The 16067-nt window shown below is 41.7% G+C and overlaps 1 protein-coding gene across 4 annotated transcripts in view; it reads left to right on the forward strand.

Annotated features, from left to right (window-relative positions):
• Nucleotides 1-16067, forward strand: part of SCUBE1 (signal peptide, CUB domain and EGF like domain containing 1) — a 2199864-nt gene that overhangs the window by 2119155 nt on the left and 64642 nt on the right. The window lies entirely within an intron of this gene.

The following is a 16067-nucleotide window of genomic DNA, read 5'->3' on the forward strand; positions in this document are numbered from 1 at the left end:
GCAAAATATATATAATTGATTTATGTTTTTAAATCATAAGGGAGTTTTCTATTGCTAATGCTTGCAGTAGCATAAGATATGTTATTGTATTTGTTTATATAAAATACATCAAATAGTATTTTCAGAGAATAAAGGGTGAACTCAAAATTGTGTTCTCCACTGACCCTGTATAGACTCATACCCACTGAGATGGTATCCCCAAACCAACACAAACGTGCACTATTTAAAAAATGGAGTACCACCTGTAGAAGTGGTGGGGAGGACAATACTACTAAAACATCTCATAGCTTGATGTATTGCAAAACAGGCTGAAAAACAAATTTCTTTAAAAAACATATACTTTAACCATCATTTGTCAGCTACAAAAATATTTTCAAGTACATCGTTTTTCTTATAATCAATAGTCTTTAGAATAGACAAAGCAGAAACAATGCTCAAGGTTTTCAATTTTTCTTTGTCATTGCAGTCAGTTCAAATGGTATGAGGTGAGACATGTTTTATCTAGATGCAGTTCTGCTTCTTCGGGGTCCTAAAAAATAGTTTCGAAGCATACTTACAAGATCAATACAATGTTCTAAACAAAAATCAAGAACTCAAAAGTTTCACAAAAAAGGAACAAATTATGACATACACAAAGATCAAAACACACACCTATTTCAATCCATTCTTAATAAAGTAGCATTCTAGTCTCCAAAAGCAATCTTTAATACCTGTTTGACATTCTAATATTACAAAACATCATGTCTAACATATTTCCATCATTACAAAAGTTCCTGTTTAATATAACTTTTTCGTACAGAGTATAGCAGTAAATAATAAGTTTTTAAAGCACAACTTTGTAACTGTTAGTAAAAATAACGGAGTAAAGCAACATTAATCATTCAGCACAATCATATTTTAACAATTATCAATGTTGTGCACTCCACTTTGAAGGTCAATTAATTTTATTTATACAGGTAAAAAAAGAAGAGAAAAGCAATGATTAATTTGAAGTAAATGAAGGTCTCATCATAATATAGTAAAGATACAAATGCAACAAAAAAGACTAACTTGTTCAAGACCAAATTAATTTAAAACATAGCTTGGCTGTCTGCCCTACTATTTCTAAGTCTCACAGCACGTCGCCCCAACATATCAGATATAAATATACACATCAGGCCTGCCATTATCTTACATACTATACTGATTGACATTAAACAGCTTTAATTTTTCAAAGAAATACAGTTTTACCAAATGTCACACTACCACGTATTTTGAGCTTTCTTTTAGATGTTAGCCTTTAACAGGGTCATCTGTTACGGAAGAATATACTGAAAAACAATGATCCAAAGAAATCCAGTATTTTACAATTATTTAGACGTCCCCCAAAACTTCAACCAAACACTGTTGCCAGCATGTCTGCAATCACCATCAACAACATGCAAGACTCCCTTATCTGGGCTATTCGGGTTCCAAGTCCTCGGGTGCAGGCAACAAGGCCACAGATGTATGTCCCAGCTGCTTAGGACTGACCAACTCCCCACAGCCACACATAGCAGGTATACCAAATGAATCCCCAGGAATAGCTCCCAACTGCCATGCAACTCCAGTGGTTTGTCCTGAAACATAGAGACTGAACTCCCCAGGTGAGGGATGGGTCCACCCCCATCTCCATTCACAGTGTAGCACACCCTCTATCTCCCACATGACAACAAACAGTCATAGAGAGATGTTGACATGTGAGGTGGGTTAGAAGAGGACTTCTTTGCCAAGAAAGACTTCTTACAACAGGGTATCTCCAACATGGAGCGATCCATGTGCTCCATCCACATCCACCATTATAACTACCCGTGGGAGCAAAACGACTTCATGAAGAAACAGAATCAGCTCCTGTAGAACACATTGAAACTGCAACTTCTCGAGGCCCCACTGTTCCTACATTCTCCACTGCTTTTTCGTATTAAGTAGTGGCTGTCTGTCCTCTCTTTAACCATTATGTGGATAGTCAGATCCGAGGAGGAGCCGAAGCAGAATCAAGATGGATTCTGTCTTACTGGACTGTATAGTCAGGTATGGCCAGTTTTGAACGTTCTTGTTCTCTTCTGGGTACCTGCTTTGGGTGTAATATTATGCACTATGCAGAGTGCACTCAGGGTGCTAAGACTCTGTACCACGTAAAAAAAGATAACAGAAAGGAGGAGTAGGTGCACAACAGTCCTCTTTATATTGAGAAGTCATTGTGGATTTCATGTTTACCGGCAGCATCTGTTACATCAGCAGGAAAACCTGGTTAATGATGTTCCACCTAGTGGTTGTACAGCTATGCACAGTAGGTGTCAAATTCCTCACATCAAAAGCCATGGGAGAATATAACACACACTCAACACTCTAGTTTAACTAAATGCAACACATATCTGGCCATTTGCATGTACAATATGGTAATCCGTTTAGGATCTTCACATAGCCATCACCTGCTTTTTCATTATGGTGAAGATGACCCTGGTGTCTCAGATGGTATGTGTTGGGAGACATATGTTCCACATTTGGTTACTGACTCACCAAAGCCAACCAAATGTGATCCTAGGTCATCCTATGTTATATTATATTCATTTGTAGAGCACCCACTCACCCCTAACAGGTTATTCTTGCACTAAGACAATTATTGAACTAGATTGGAGTGAGAAGGGGGGGAAAAAGACAAAGAAGGATTTAAATAGACAGTTTTTAACCTTCTTTTTAAAGATTTGGATGTTTCTTTTTAGTCCAGATAGGAGAAAGAGGGTCCTTCATATCTCATAAAGCGAATGCATGGTACTTTGCCAGTTATAAGGAAGAGGAGCAGAGCATATGAGAAGGCTTGCAGAAGGAAATTCTTCTGTTCAGATAGAATGAGCCAGTATTATGGAGAGTTTTGTGGGTAGGACACAGGAGTGTAAAGAGGGCTTGCTTAATTGCTTATGCACAGGCAGCCAATGGAAGGCTTTCAGATGGAAACACACTGAGGGGCATGCATTGAGGTTAAGAGCCAAATGCACTGCCGCATTTTGAACAATTTGAAGTCTTTCACTTCCCAGTCAGGGATTTTAACATAGAGGGGGATACCTTACTGGAGGTGGCTGGTGATCATACACTGTGTGACTATTTTGATGATACTAAATCAGGCTGAAGGTAAGGAAGTAAATTGATCTGCCATGGAGAGATTTTTACCCAAGACGATGCCAAGATTCCTAGATCAGTTGGTAGACTGAGGTGGAGTGCCCAGCTCTTTTGGCCACACGCTCGTAGACCAATAGGTGATGGATATTCCGAGGAGGATTACCTCTGTTTCTTTTTCTCCATTGAGCTTGAGACAATAAACCTTGATCCATAGAGCAGCTTGGGACAAACAAGCACAAACATTTGCATATGTTTCACTTGTTTCCTCTGCAATAGAGACAATCATCTGTGAGTAGTTATTATGTAGTTGTTGAAAAACTCTGGGTTTAAAGAAGCTCTGAGAAACTCCACAGGAAGTCCTAGCAGTATTTGAGTGATAAGGCAGGAGCGCTACATTTTGAGGTGTAGTAGTCAAAAAATAATGAAATCTCTTTAAGGCTTCAAGACAGATCCTGCAGTCATGCATGTATTTGTGTAGTATTGAGTGAAAGACTGTGCTGAGTGCCATGGAAAGGTCCAACAGGATCAGGTATTCCAAGGCTCACTTGTCCATGATTAAGCATGTCAGCCTTTGCTGTTAGTAAAGCCATACTGTGGGTGGCTCTGAACCCAGATTGAGTATTTGGGAAGTTAGTTGGATTCCACATAGGTCATGAGTTGTATGTTGACCAGTTTTTCCAGCACAGGTGCAGGAAACGGCATCAGGGATATTGGTCTGTTGTTTGCGAGTGTCTGAGGATCAGCAGACAGTTTCTTCAACAAAGGAAGAAAGGTGGCATGTTTCCATGCTTCAGGAAAAAACTAATTGGTAAGCAAGAGATCACAGAGTGACATTTAAGGAGTGCTAAAGTTCTTCGGTCAGTGAGAGAAGATGAATTGAGGACATGGATCAAATGCATATTCCTGATTTTAAGGATTGCATAGTAGTGAGAACAGTATTTGTATCTGCCAGAGAGGGTTTGGCGAGGTCATTACCTTGAGAAGTAGCAGAGGGCGTGCCTATGAAGGAGAGAGTGTTGAACGTCTGTTGGATAGTACAATTAGTCTAGATTAGGCTAATTTTATCATGAAAGAATCCAGAGAGAGCATTGAAAAGAGACTGAGAGAGGAATCGACTAGGAACAGACAGTAGGTTTGGTGAATTCCTTGGTAATACCGAAAATTGCACAAGATGTGTCAATTGATGCAATTGACCAAAAATCCTAGTATGTGTGTTACATTTACCTGTGATCATTTCAAAAGGCAGCTTTGTATAAATTATTATTTAATTTGAGCAGGAACATCTCCAAGCCCATTCCAACCATTTGCAGTGGACCTGAATTCCCTTAAGGCACCATTGTACTATTTCACAGAAGGATTTTGGCGTGCTGTAGAGTTGAGAACTTTGGTGATATGATAGTAAGAGCTAATGGCAGATATAAAGATATCAGTCTTGTAGCCTGGAGGAAAGTTGTTAATGATGTCTTATAATCTTTCTTTGGATATAAGTCTCCAGTATATGGTTATAATCTTGGGATTAATAGAGAGGATTAAATAAGGCACAAAGAAGAAGGATATAGAAAAACAAATGTTAGTTGTCAGTACAGGTCAGTGGTAAGGGGATATCTTAAGATTCACAATGTTTGTCAAAATATGGTCAAGTATATGGCCAGCTTAGTGAGTGACAGGTTGAGAGGGGCTGAATGCTTTAGGGTTGTCGAGTAATGTTATTATATCGTTGTTATAGGTATCTTCTTGATGAAAATTAAAATCGTCTTGCAAGAAACAGTTTTGATATTTAAGTATGCTGGGAGCAATAATATCCAAAAGCTTATGGCTATAATCCTTTTTACAGCCAGGTGGCTTGTATATCAGAGCGCCATTCAAGGTGAAGTATGAGTCCATTTTTAAACTAAAGATCAAATACTCTGATCAGAGCATCTCAACTTGAGGATGTTGCCCCTTCTCGTAGAATGAAAGAACAGTGCAATTATCCTACCAATCCTTGAAAGACTGTCCAGTCTCAACACTTTAAAGCCAGGGCAAGTGGCTATGGCTATGTCAGGGTTGGAGTCGGACTAAGTCAGATCTCAGAGATCAAGCATAGATCTGAAGACTGAATAAAGTAGATCCAATACTTCAATTTCGTGTTTGGGAGTCGAATAGATGTTCATGTATTCACAGTTAAGGAGTGTCTCTTTTTACTGGAAAAGGCTTCTGTTGTCTTAATCTTGCCATCGGAGAGATAGCGCTTAGTGGAGGAATCTGATGAAAGAATGGTGATTACCCAGAGATGGGTTAGAATTGAGCACGAGAAATGACATTCCTTGCAACGAAAAGGAGCTTCAGTAACAATAGCCCAGGCAGGACGTTCCAGCAGCTTTAGCAGCATGCAGCATGCTGATTAAGGCTGTGGAGAAGGTGTGGGGATTTGGAGGCCTTTACCTGGTTGTGCTCGCCTCGAGAAACAGGGTTCCTGGCCCAAGGTGCAGTCCGGATGCAGACAGGCACAACAGGCTTGCCTTTAGAGCACCAGCATTGCAACCGATGCATGTTCATGCTGAAGGTGCCATTTTAAAGTCAGTAAAGGCAGGAGCCGGCACTGGCACTGGTCATTTGCCCTTTCTGCAGGGTTGCCCTTGATTTTGGCCTTCTTCCTGAATCCTTATCCCTGCTAATCAATAGAAAAGTGCTTGTACTCTCTCTTTCAAGATGTTGACATTTGCATACCCAACTTACCCATAAGTCCCTAGTATATGGTGGAAAAGTGTAGGTCAAGGCATTTTCTGTACATTGTTATCAGAGTAAAATCTATTGTGATGTAGTGCAAGACATTTTCTGTATGTGGTTATCAGAGCAAAATCTTATACCATCAAAAGGGCCAGAGGTAATCATCCCAAAAAGATAAAGAGCACCAAGGTTTACAACTCGTGGATTGGATGAGCGATGATACTCTAGAGATAGGAAGCATTCTTTACAGTAAGGGACAAATCAAGGATTCAAGGATGGGAGCGCATCACCCAACCCAGTCAAGATTCACTAAGTAGTTGTTGCTATCTCTCTATGTCTTTCACTAATCTTTCCATCTCCAGAAAGGGTGCTCTGAAGCCCTTCTCAACCATTGTTTTGCCCTCTTACACAACCTTGACCATGCCAGTCTCTATGGGCGATAATCAGAGTGCCTAGGTTGGGAAGGGGGATCTTGGAAGGTTAGTGGTTGCACTCTTCTGTACACTGACAATAAGTGACAGCTGTTTGAAAATATAATTGGCTGTGAATGGAAAATGTGGGTAGACATTTCAGAAAATACCTGGTGTAAAATTTTGAGAGATGAAGAAAGAAAGATGAAAGATGAATTTTCTTCAGCTGTTATTAGTGTCATGTTTTTATTGCAAGTCAAAACATGCAAAGGAGGATAAATGCTGGAAGAATAAAACTGGAATGGTAGCGTGGGGAGACCCAATAAACCCTTGGAGGCTTGGGCAAAATAAATAGTATCAGGTGAAGTATGCCAACAAGGAATTTTGTTTAAGCAGTGTAACTTATAATGACTTGTATTCAAAATATTTAAATAGTTCAGTTTTATCAAATCGTGAACCGGCAATGAAATGAATAACTTCTGCAATCAATGCACAGAGAAACAAAAACTACAGAATCAGAACAAACACGGGAATATCATATAATCAAAATATAGATGTATTTTCATATATAAATTACATTAGGTAGGGTACAATCAAAACTGAAGTTAATCCAGTGCAAACACATGAAAAAGGTAGATTACAATTCAACCTATAATTCATGAGTCAAAACATCCTTTCAGAATTTGATCAAAAAAGTGACGTATCTCCTGGTAAATACAACAATCACTTAAAATATATCCAATATTGAGGAAATGGATGGTACAGTCGACGTTTCGGTCTTCTGTGGCGTGAATCCCTCAGACCATCTTCAGGACAATAAAAATTGCATCTAGCAAAGACCCCTAAGAGATTGTACCCTACCTAATGTAATTTATATATGAAAATACATCTATATTTTGATTATATGATATTCCCGTGTTTGTTCTGATTCTGTAGTTTTTGTTACTCTGCGCATTGATTGCAGAAGTTATTCAATTCATTTCATTGACAGTTCAAGATTTGATAAAACGGAAGTATAAAACAGCAGGCTCTCTCACTCATATGTTTATGACATTCCTACTATAACTGAGCTAAGTTATTCAAGTTGCACAAGGGCATTAACAATGTATTAGAAATCAATAATAAGTAAAGAGTGCTCCTCTGATATTGGAAATCTGTTAGGGCAGCCGAAACAGCAGCTTGGTTTCAGAGATGCATAACCTGGCTACTATGGAAAGAATCACTTAAGGAGTCAGAGAGAGACAAGGCATCTTTGATCAATCAAGGATAAGCGTCCTTGAGTTCTATTCAGAATTTAGGGCCAGATGTAGGTAACTTCCATTTAGCGAATCCTTAATAGCGATTATTACTGAATCGCTATTAAGGAATCGCTAAATGCAATTTAGGTAGGAATCGCTAAAATATTAGCGATTCCTTAACATTACTTAATACCGAATCGGTAATTCTGATTCGTTATTAAGGAATACCTAGCCATTCATTCCTATGGGCCAGGCGGCCCATAGGAATGAATGGGAAGACATTCACTATTAGCATTTCCAAAGGAAACCCTGTTGCACCCCTGAGATGTGCACAAGTGGTACACATCCATGCCCTAAGGGCATGGATGTGTGCCACATGAAAAAAAGCAAAAAATTGCTTTTTGTGAGGAAATCGCTATTTAACACCAACTTTGAGTTGGTGGTAAATAACGATTCCTTAAGGCTGAGGTGCACTGTTTTTAGTGCTACCTACATTGCATTTAAGAAATCGGTATTTCCGATTCCTTAAATGCAAGTATTTAGCGATTCCTTATTTTGCATGTAGGTTTAGAGTCACCTACATTGCACATGGTTAAATACCGGTCGGTAACGCTGAAATGTACCTAATTTCAGCGTTACCGACCAGAATTTAGCCACCTACATCTGGCCCCTAGTTGCCTAATCAAGAATTTGGTGGTCAGGGTATTGTGTCAGAAATGTGAAAGCATACCCTGTCCCCCAAACCCTCGGTCTGCCCTCGTAACGAGTCTGGCAGGCAGGCCATCATCTTACTGTTGGTGGTGCCCCCATTGGCGGAAATCTTACTCCAATGGGCCAGTGAAGCATGGGCCGCCTGACTAAGGACATGAGACGACCCAATCTAGTTAGAGCAGATAGCCTGATGGTCTTTTTTCACTTGTCACAACCAAAGAAAATCTGGCACTTGTGAGCAGAAAAAACATAATGACACCCGCCCCCCCCCCACGCTCCCCTCCCGCATACCTTCAGAGAAAACTCCCATGCTGTTGGTCATTATTTGTTTTTCATTAAAAAACTCCCACTTTGGGAATTTGTTTTTGAAAAACAGAGGCCCAGTGGCTACAGCAACGCCAGCTGTGATCTGATCATTTAGTGGACAGCAGTCTAGCTGGTGTGACCTCCGCCACCTTGACAGATGATTGCAAGCTCGCCTGTTCAAAATCAGGCCCATAGACTTTGCTTGGCTGCAGACATAAGGGGAGAGTGGAACTTTGTTTAAGAATGTCAGCGTGGAGTTCTTATCAATATGATATATGGAACTATCCATAGCTGTACCTTAGAATATATTGATTAGTTTTGTTGCAAAATATATATAATTGATTTATGTTTTTAAATCATAAGGGCGTTTTCTATTGCTAATGCTTGCAGTAGCATAAGATATGTTATTGTATTTGTTTATATAAAATACATCAAATAGTATTTTCAGAGAATAAAGGGTGAACTCAAAATTGTGTTCTCCACTGACCCTGTATAGACTCATACCCACTGAGATGGTATCCCCAAACCAACACAAACGTGCACTATTTAAAAAATGTAGTACCACCTGTAGAAGTGGTGGGGAGGACAATACTACTAAAACATCTCATAGCTTGATATATTGCAAAACAGGCTGAAAAACAAATTTCTTTAAAAAACATATACTTTAACCATCATTTGTCAGCTACAAAAATATTTTCAAGTACATCGTTTTTCTTATAATCAATAGTCTTTAGAATAGACAAAGCAGAAACAATGCTCAAGGTTTTCAATTTTTCTTTGTCATTGCAGTCAGTTCAAATGGTATGGGGTGAGACATGTTTTATCTAGATGCAGTTCTGCTTCTTCAGGGTTCTATAAATAGTTTCGAAGCATACTTACAAGATCAATACAATGTTCTAAACAAAAATCAGGAACTCAAAAGTTTCACAAAAAAGGAACAAATTATGACATACACAAAGATCAAAACACACACCTATTTCAATCCATTCTTAATAAAGTAGCATTCTAGTCTCCAAAAGCAATCTTTAATACCTGTTTGACATTCTAATATTACAAAACATCATGTCTAACATATTTCCATCATTACAAAAGTTCCTTTTTAATATAACTTTTTCGTACAGAGTATAGCAGTAAATAATACGTTTTTAAAGCACAACTTTGTAACTGTTACTAAAATTAACAGAGTAAAGCAAAATTAATCATTCAGCACAATCATATTTTAATAATTATCAATGTTGTGCACTCCACTTTGAAGGTCAATTTTTTTTAATATACAGGTAAAAAAAGACGAGAAAAGCAATGATTAATTCGAAGTAAATTAAGGTCTCATCATAATATAGTAAAGAAACAAATGCAACAAAAAAGACTAACTTGTTCTAGACCAAATTAATTTAAAACATAGCTTGGCTGTCTGCCCTATTATTTCTAAGTCTCGCAGCACGTCGCCCCAACATATCAGATATAAATATCCACATCAGGCCTGCCATTATCTTACATACTATACTGATTGACATTAAACAGCTTTAATTTTTCAAAGAAATACAGTTTTACCAAATGTCACACTACCACGTATTTTGAACTTTCTTTTAGATGTTAGCCTTTAAGAGGGTCATCTGTTACGGAAGAATATACTGAAAAACAATGATCCAAAGAAATCCAGTATTTTACAATTATTTAGACGCCGCCCAAAACTTCAACCAAACACTGTTGCCAGCATGTCTGCAATCACCATCAACAACATGCAAGACTCCCTTAACTGGGCTATTCGGGTTTCAAGTCCTCGGGTGCAGGCAACAAGGCCACAGATGTATGTCCCAGCTGCTTAGGACTGACCAAATCCCCACAGCCACACATAGCAGGTATACCAAATGAATCCCCAGGAATAGCTCCCAACTGCCATGCAACTCCAGTGGTTTGTCCTGAAACATAGAGACTGAACTCCCCAGGTGAGGGATGGGGACACCCCCATCTCCATTCACAGTGGAGCACACCCTCTATCTCCCACATGACAACAAACAGTCATAGAGAGATGATGACATGTGAGGTGGGTTAGAAGAGGACTTCTTTGCCAAGAAAGACTTCTTACAGCAGGGTATCTCCAACATGGAGCGATCCATGTGCTCCATCCACATCCACCATTATAACTACCCGTGGGAGCAAAACGACTTCATGAAGAAACAAAATCAGCTCCTGTAGAACACATTGAAACTGCAACTTCTCGAGGCCCCACTGTTCCTACATTCTCCACTGCTTTTTCGTATTAAGTAGTGGCTGTCTGTCCTCTCTTTAACCATTATGTGGATAGTCAGATCCGACGAGGAGCCGAAGCAGAATTAAGATGGATTCTGTCTTACTGGACTGTATAATCAGGTATGGCCAGTTTTGAACGTTCTTGTTCTCTTCTGGGTACCTGCTTTGGGTGTAATATTATGCACTATGCAAAGTGCACTCATGGTGCTAAGACTCTGTACCACGTAAAAAAAGATAACAGAAAGGAGGAGTAGGTGCACAACAGTCCTCTTTGTATTGAGAAGTCATTGTGGATTTTATGTTTACCGGCAGCATCTGTTACATCAGCAGGAAAACCTGGTTAATGATGTTCCACCTAGTGGTTGTACAGCTATGCACAGTAGGTGTCAAATTCCTCAAATCAAAAGCCATGGGAGAATATAACACACACTCAACACTCTAGTTTAACTAAATGCAACACATATCTGACCATTTGCATGTACAATATGGTAATCCGTTTAGCAAGCCGGGCCGAAGACGGCTGTAATGCCAGAAACCGGTCCCCGGAAGCTTGTTTCCTTTCCAGTAAAGAATTGGCTTGGTAGTTTGGTCTGCCCTGTTCCCATGATGCACTGGGCCAGGGACAGACTAATTTGCATGTAGCCAGGTTCTGAACTGGGATGGTGCAGTGAGCTAAAAAACGGTGATGGAACAAGCCCTGATCTTTTGACTGGGTATGAGTGTTCTGCTTAATTCAGATGCTCTGTCCATCACCACCCCCTTTTCTGAATCGTTTTGGCCACCACAAGCGTGGAAGGGTATGCTCAGATGTGAGTCCCTTGCTCACTGCACCATCAGGATTCAAGCAAGCCGGGCCAAAGACGGCTGTAATGCCAGAAACCGGTCCCCGGAAGCCTGTTTCCTTTCCAGTAAAGAATTGGCTTGGTAGTTTGGTCTCCCCTGTTCCCATGATGCACTGGGCCAGGGACAGACTAATTTGCATGTAGCCAGGTACTGAACTGGGATGGTGCAGTGAGCTAAAAAACGGTGATGGATCAAGCCCTGATCTTTTGATTGGGTATGAGTGTTCTGCTTAATTCAGATGCTCTGTCCATCACCACCCCCTTTTCTGAATCGTTTTGGCCACCACAAGCGTGGAAGGGTATGCTCAGATGTGAGTCCCTTGCTCACTGCACCATCAGGATTCAAGCAAGCCGGGCCCAAGACGGCTGTAATGCCAGAAACCGGTCCCCGGAAGCTTGTTTCCTTTCCAGTAAAGAATTGGCTTGGTAGTTTGGTCTGCCCTGTTCCCATGATGCACTGGGCCAGGGACAGACTAATTTGCATGTAGCCAGGTTCTGAACTGGGATGGTGCAGTGAGCTAAAAAACGGTGATGGATCAAGCCTTGATCTTTTGACTGGGTATGAGTGTTCTGCTTAATTCAGATGCTCTGTCCATCACCACCCCCTTTTCTGAATCGTTTTGGCCACCACAAGCGTGGAAGGGTATGCTCAGATGTGAGTCCCTTGCTCACTGCACCATCAGGATTCAAGCAAGCCGGGCCGAAGACGGCTGTAATGCCAGAAACCGGTCCCCGGAAGCTTGTTTCCTATCCAGTAAAGAATTGGCTTGGTAGTTTGGTCTGCCCTGTTCCCATGATGCACTGGGCCAGGGACAGACTAATTTGCATGTAGCCAGGTTCAGGAACAGGGATGGTGCAGTGAGCTAAAAAACGGTGATGGATCAAGCCCTGATCTTTTGACTGGGTATGAGTGTTCTGCTTAATTCAGATGCTCTGTCCATCACCACCCCCTTTTCTGAATCGTTTTGGCCACCACAAGCGTGGAAGGGTATGCTCAGATGTGAGTCCCTTGCTCACTGCACCATCAGGATTCAAGCAAGCCGGGCCGAAGACGGCTGTAATGCCAGAAACCGGTCCCCGGAAGCTTGTTTTCTTTCCAGTAAAGAATTGGCTTGGTAGTTTGGTCTGCCCTGTTCCCATGATGCACTGGGCCAGGGACAGACTAATTTGCATGTAGCCAGGTTCTGAACTGGGATGGTGCAGTGAGCTAAAAAACGGTGATGGATCAAGCCCTGATCTTTTGACTGGGTATGAGTGTTCTGCTTAATTCAGATGCTCTGTCCATCACCACCCCCTTTTCTGAATCGTTTTGGCCACCACAAGCGTGGAAGGGTATGCTCAGATGTGAGTCCCTTGCTCACTGCACCATCAGGATTCAAGCAAGCCGGGCCGAAGACGGCTGTAATGCCAGAAACCAGTCCCTGGAAGCTTGTTTCCTTTCCAGTAAAGAATTGGCTTGGTAGTTTGGTCTGCCCTGTTCCCATGATGCACTGGGCCAGGGACAGACTAATTTGCATGTAGCCAGGTTCTGAACTGGGATGGTGCAGTGAGCTAAAAAACGGTGATGGATCAAGCCCTGATCTTTTGACTGGGTATGAGTGTTCTGCTTAATTCAGATGCTCTGTCCATCACCACCCCCTTTTCTGAATCGTTTTGGCCACCACAAGCGTGGAAGGGTATGCTCAGATGTGAGTCCCTTTCTCACTGCACCATCAGGATTCAAGCAAGCCGGGCCGAAGACGGCTGTAATGCCAGAAACCGGTCCCCGGAAGCTTGTTTCCTTTCCAGTAAAGAATTGATTGGTAGTTTGGTCTGCCCTGTTCCCATGATGCACTGGGCCAGGGACAGACTAATTTGCATGTAGCCAGGTTCTGAACTGGGATGGTGCAGTGAGCTAAAAAATGGTGATGGATCAAGCCCTGATCTTTTGACTGGGTATGAGTGTTCTGCTTAATTCAGATGCTCTGTCCATCACCACCCCCTTTTCTGAATCGTTTTGGCCACCACAAGCGTGGAAGGGTATGCTCAGATGTGAGTCCCTTGCTCACTACACCATCAGGATTCAAGCAAGCTGGGCCGAAGACGGCTGTAATGCCAGAAACCGGTCCCCGGAAGCTTGTTTCCTTTCCAGTAAAGAATTGGCTTGGTAGTTTGGTCTGCCCTGTTCCCATGATGCACAGGGCCAGGGACAGACTAATTTGCATGTAGCAGGTTCTGAACTGGGATGGTGCAGTGAGCTAAAAAACGGTGACGGATCAAGCCCTGATCTTTTGACTGGGTATGAGTGTTCTGCTTAATTCAGATGCTCTGTCCATCACCACCCCCTTTTCTGAATCGTTTTGGCCACCACAAGCGTGGAAGGGTATGCTCAGATGTGAGTCCCTTGCTCACTGCACCATCAGGATTCAAGCAAGCCGGGCCGAAGACGGCTGTAATGCCAGAAACCGGTCCCCGGAAGCTTGTTTCCTTTCCAGTAAAGAATTGGCTTGGTAGTTTGGTCTGCCCTGTTCCCATGATGCACTGGGCCAGGGACAGACTAATTTGCATGTAGCCAGGTTCTGAACTGGGATGGTGCAGTGAGCTCAAAAACGGTGACGGATCAAGCCCTGATCTTTTGACTGGATATGAGTGTTCTGCTTAATTCAGATGCTCTGTCCATCACCACCCCCTTTTCTGAATCGTTTTGGCCACCACAAGCGTGGAAGGGTATGCTCAGATGTGAGTCCCTTGCTCACTGCACCATCAGGATTCAAGCAAGCCGGGCCGAAGACGGCTGTAATGCCAGAAACCGGTCCCCGGAAGCTTGTTTCCTTTCGAGTAAAGAATTGGCTTGGTAGTTTGGTCTGCCCTGTTCCCATGATGCACTGGGCCAGGGACAGACTCATTTGCATGTAGCCAGGTTCTGAATTGGGATGGTGCAGTGAGCTAAAAAACGGTGATGGATCAAGCCCTGATCTTTTGACTGGGTATGAGTGTTCTGCTTAATTCAGATGCTCTGTCCATCACCACCCCCTTTTCTGAAGCATCTGTTACATCAGCAGGAAAACCTGGTTAATAATGTTCCACCTAGTGGAAAGACAGCTATGCACAGTAGGTGTCAAATTCCTCACATCAAAAGCCATGTGAGAATATAACACACACTCAACACTCTAGTTTAACTAAATGCAACACATATCTGACCATTTGCATGTACAATATGGTAATCCATTTAGGATCTTCACATAGCCATCACCTGCTTTTTCATTATAGTGAAGATGACCCTGGTGTCTCAGATGGTATGCGTTGGGAGACATATGTTCCACATTTGGTTACTGACTCACCAAAGCCCACCAAATGTGATCCTAGGTCATCCTATGTTATATTATATTCATTTGTAGAGCACCCACTCACCCCTAACAGGTTATTCTCGCACTAAGACAATTATTGAACTAGATTGGAGTGAGAAGGGGGGGAAAAAAGACAAAGAAGGATTTAAATAGACAGTTTTTAACCTTCTTTTTAAAGATTTGGATGTTTCTTTTTAGTCCAGATAGGAGAAAGAGGGTCCTTCATATCTCATAAAGCGAATGCATGGTACTTTGCCAGTTATAAGGAAGAGGAGCAGAGCATATGAGAAGGCTTGCAGAAGGAAATTCTTCTGTTCAGATAGAATGAGCCAGTATTATGGAGAGTTTTGTGGGTAGTACACAGGAGTGTAAACAGGGCTTGCTTAATTGCTTATGCACAGGCAGCCAACGGAAGGCTTTAAGATGGAGACACACTGAGGGCATGCATTGAGGTTAAGAGCCAAATGCACTGCCGCATTTTGAACAATTTGAAGTCTTTCACTGCACAGTCAGGGATTTTAACATAGAGGGGGATACCTTACTGGAGGTGGCTGGTGATCATACACTGTGTGACTATTTTGATGATACTAAATCAGGCTGAAGGTAAGGAAGTAAATTGATCTGCCATGGAGAGATTTTTACCCAAGACGATGCCAAGATTCCTAGATCAGTTGGTAGACTGAGGTGGAGTGCCCAGCTCTTTTGGCCACACGCTCGTAGACCAATAGGTCATGGATATTCCGAGGAGGATTACCTCCGTTTCTTTTTCTCCATTGAGCTTGAGACAATCAACCTTGATCCATAGAGCAGCTTGGGACAAACAAGCACAAACATTTGCATATGTTTCACTTGTTTTCTCTGCAATAGAGACAATCATCTGTGAGTAGTTATCATGTAGTTGTTGAAAAACTCTGGGTTTAAAGAAGCTCTGAGAAACTCCACAGGAAGTCCTAGCAGTATTTGAGTGATAAGGCAGGAGCGCTACAGTTTGAGGTGTAGTAGTAAAAAAATAATGAAATCTCTTTAAGGCTTCAAGACAGATCCTGCAGTCATGCATGTATTCGTGTAGTATTGAGTGAAAGACTGTGCTGAGTGCCATGGAAAGGTCCAACAGGATCAGGTATTCCAAGGCTCACTTGT

Source organism: Lissotriton helveticus, chromosome 1_1, assembly GCF_964261635.1.
Source record: "Lissotriton helveticus chromosome 1_1, aLisHel1.1, whole genome shotgun sequence".
NCBI classification, from domain to species: domain Eukaryota; kingdom Metazoa; phylum Chordata; class Amphibia; order Caudata; family Salamandridae; genus Lissotriton; species Lissotriton helveticus.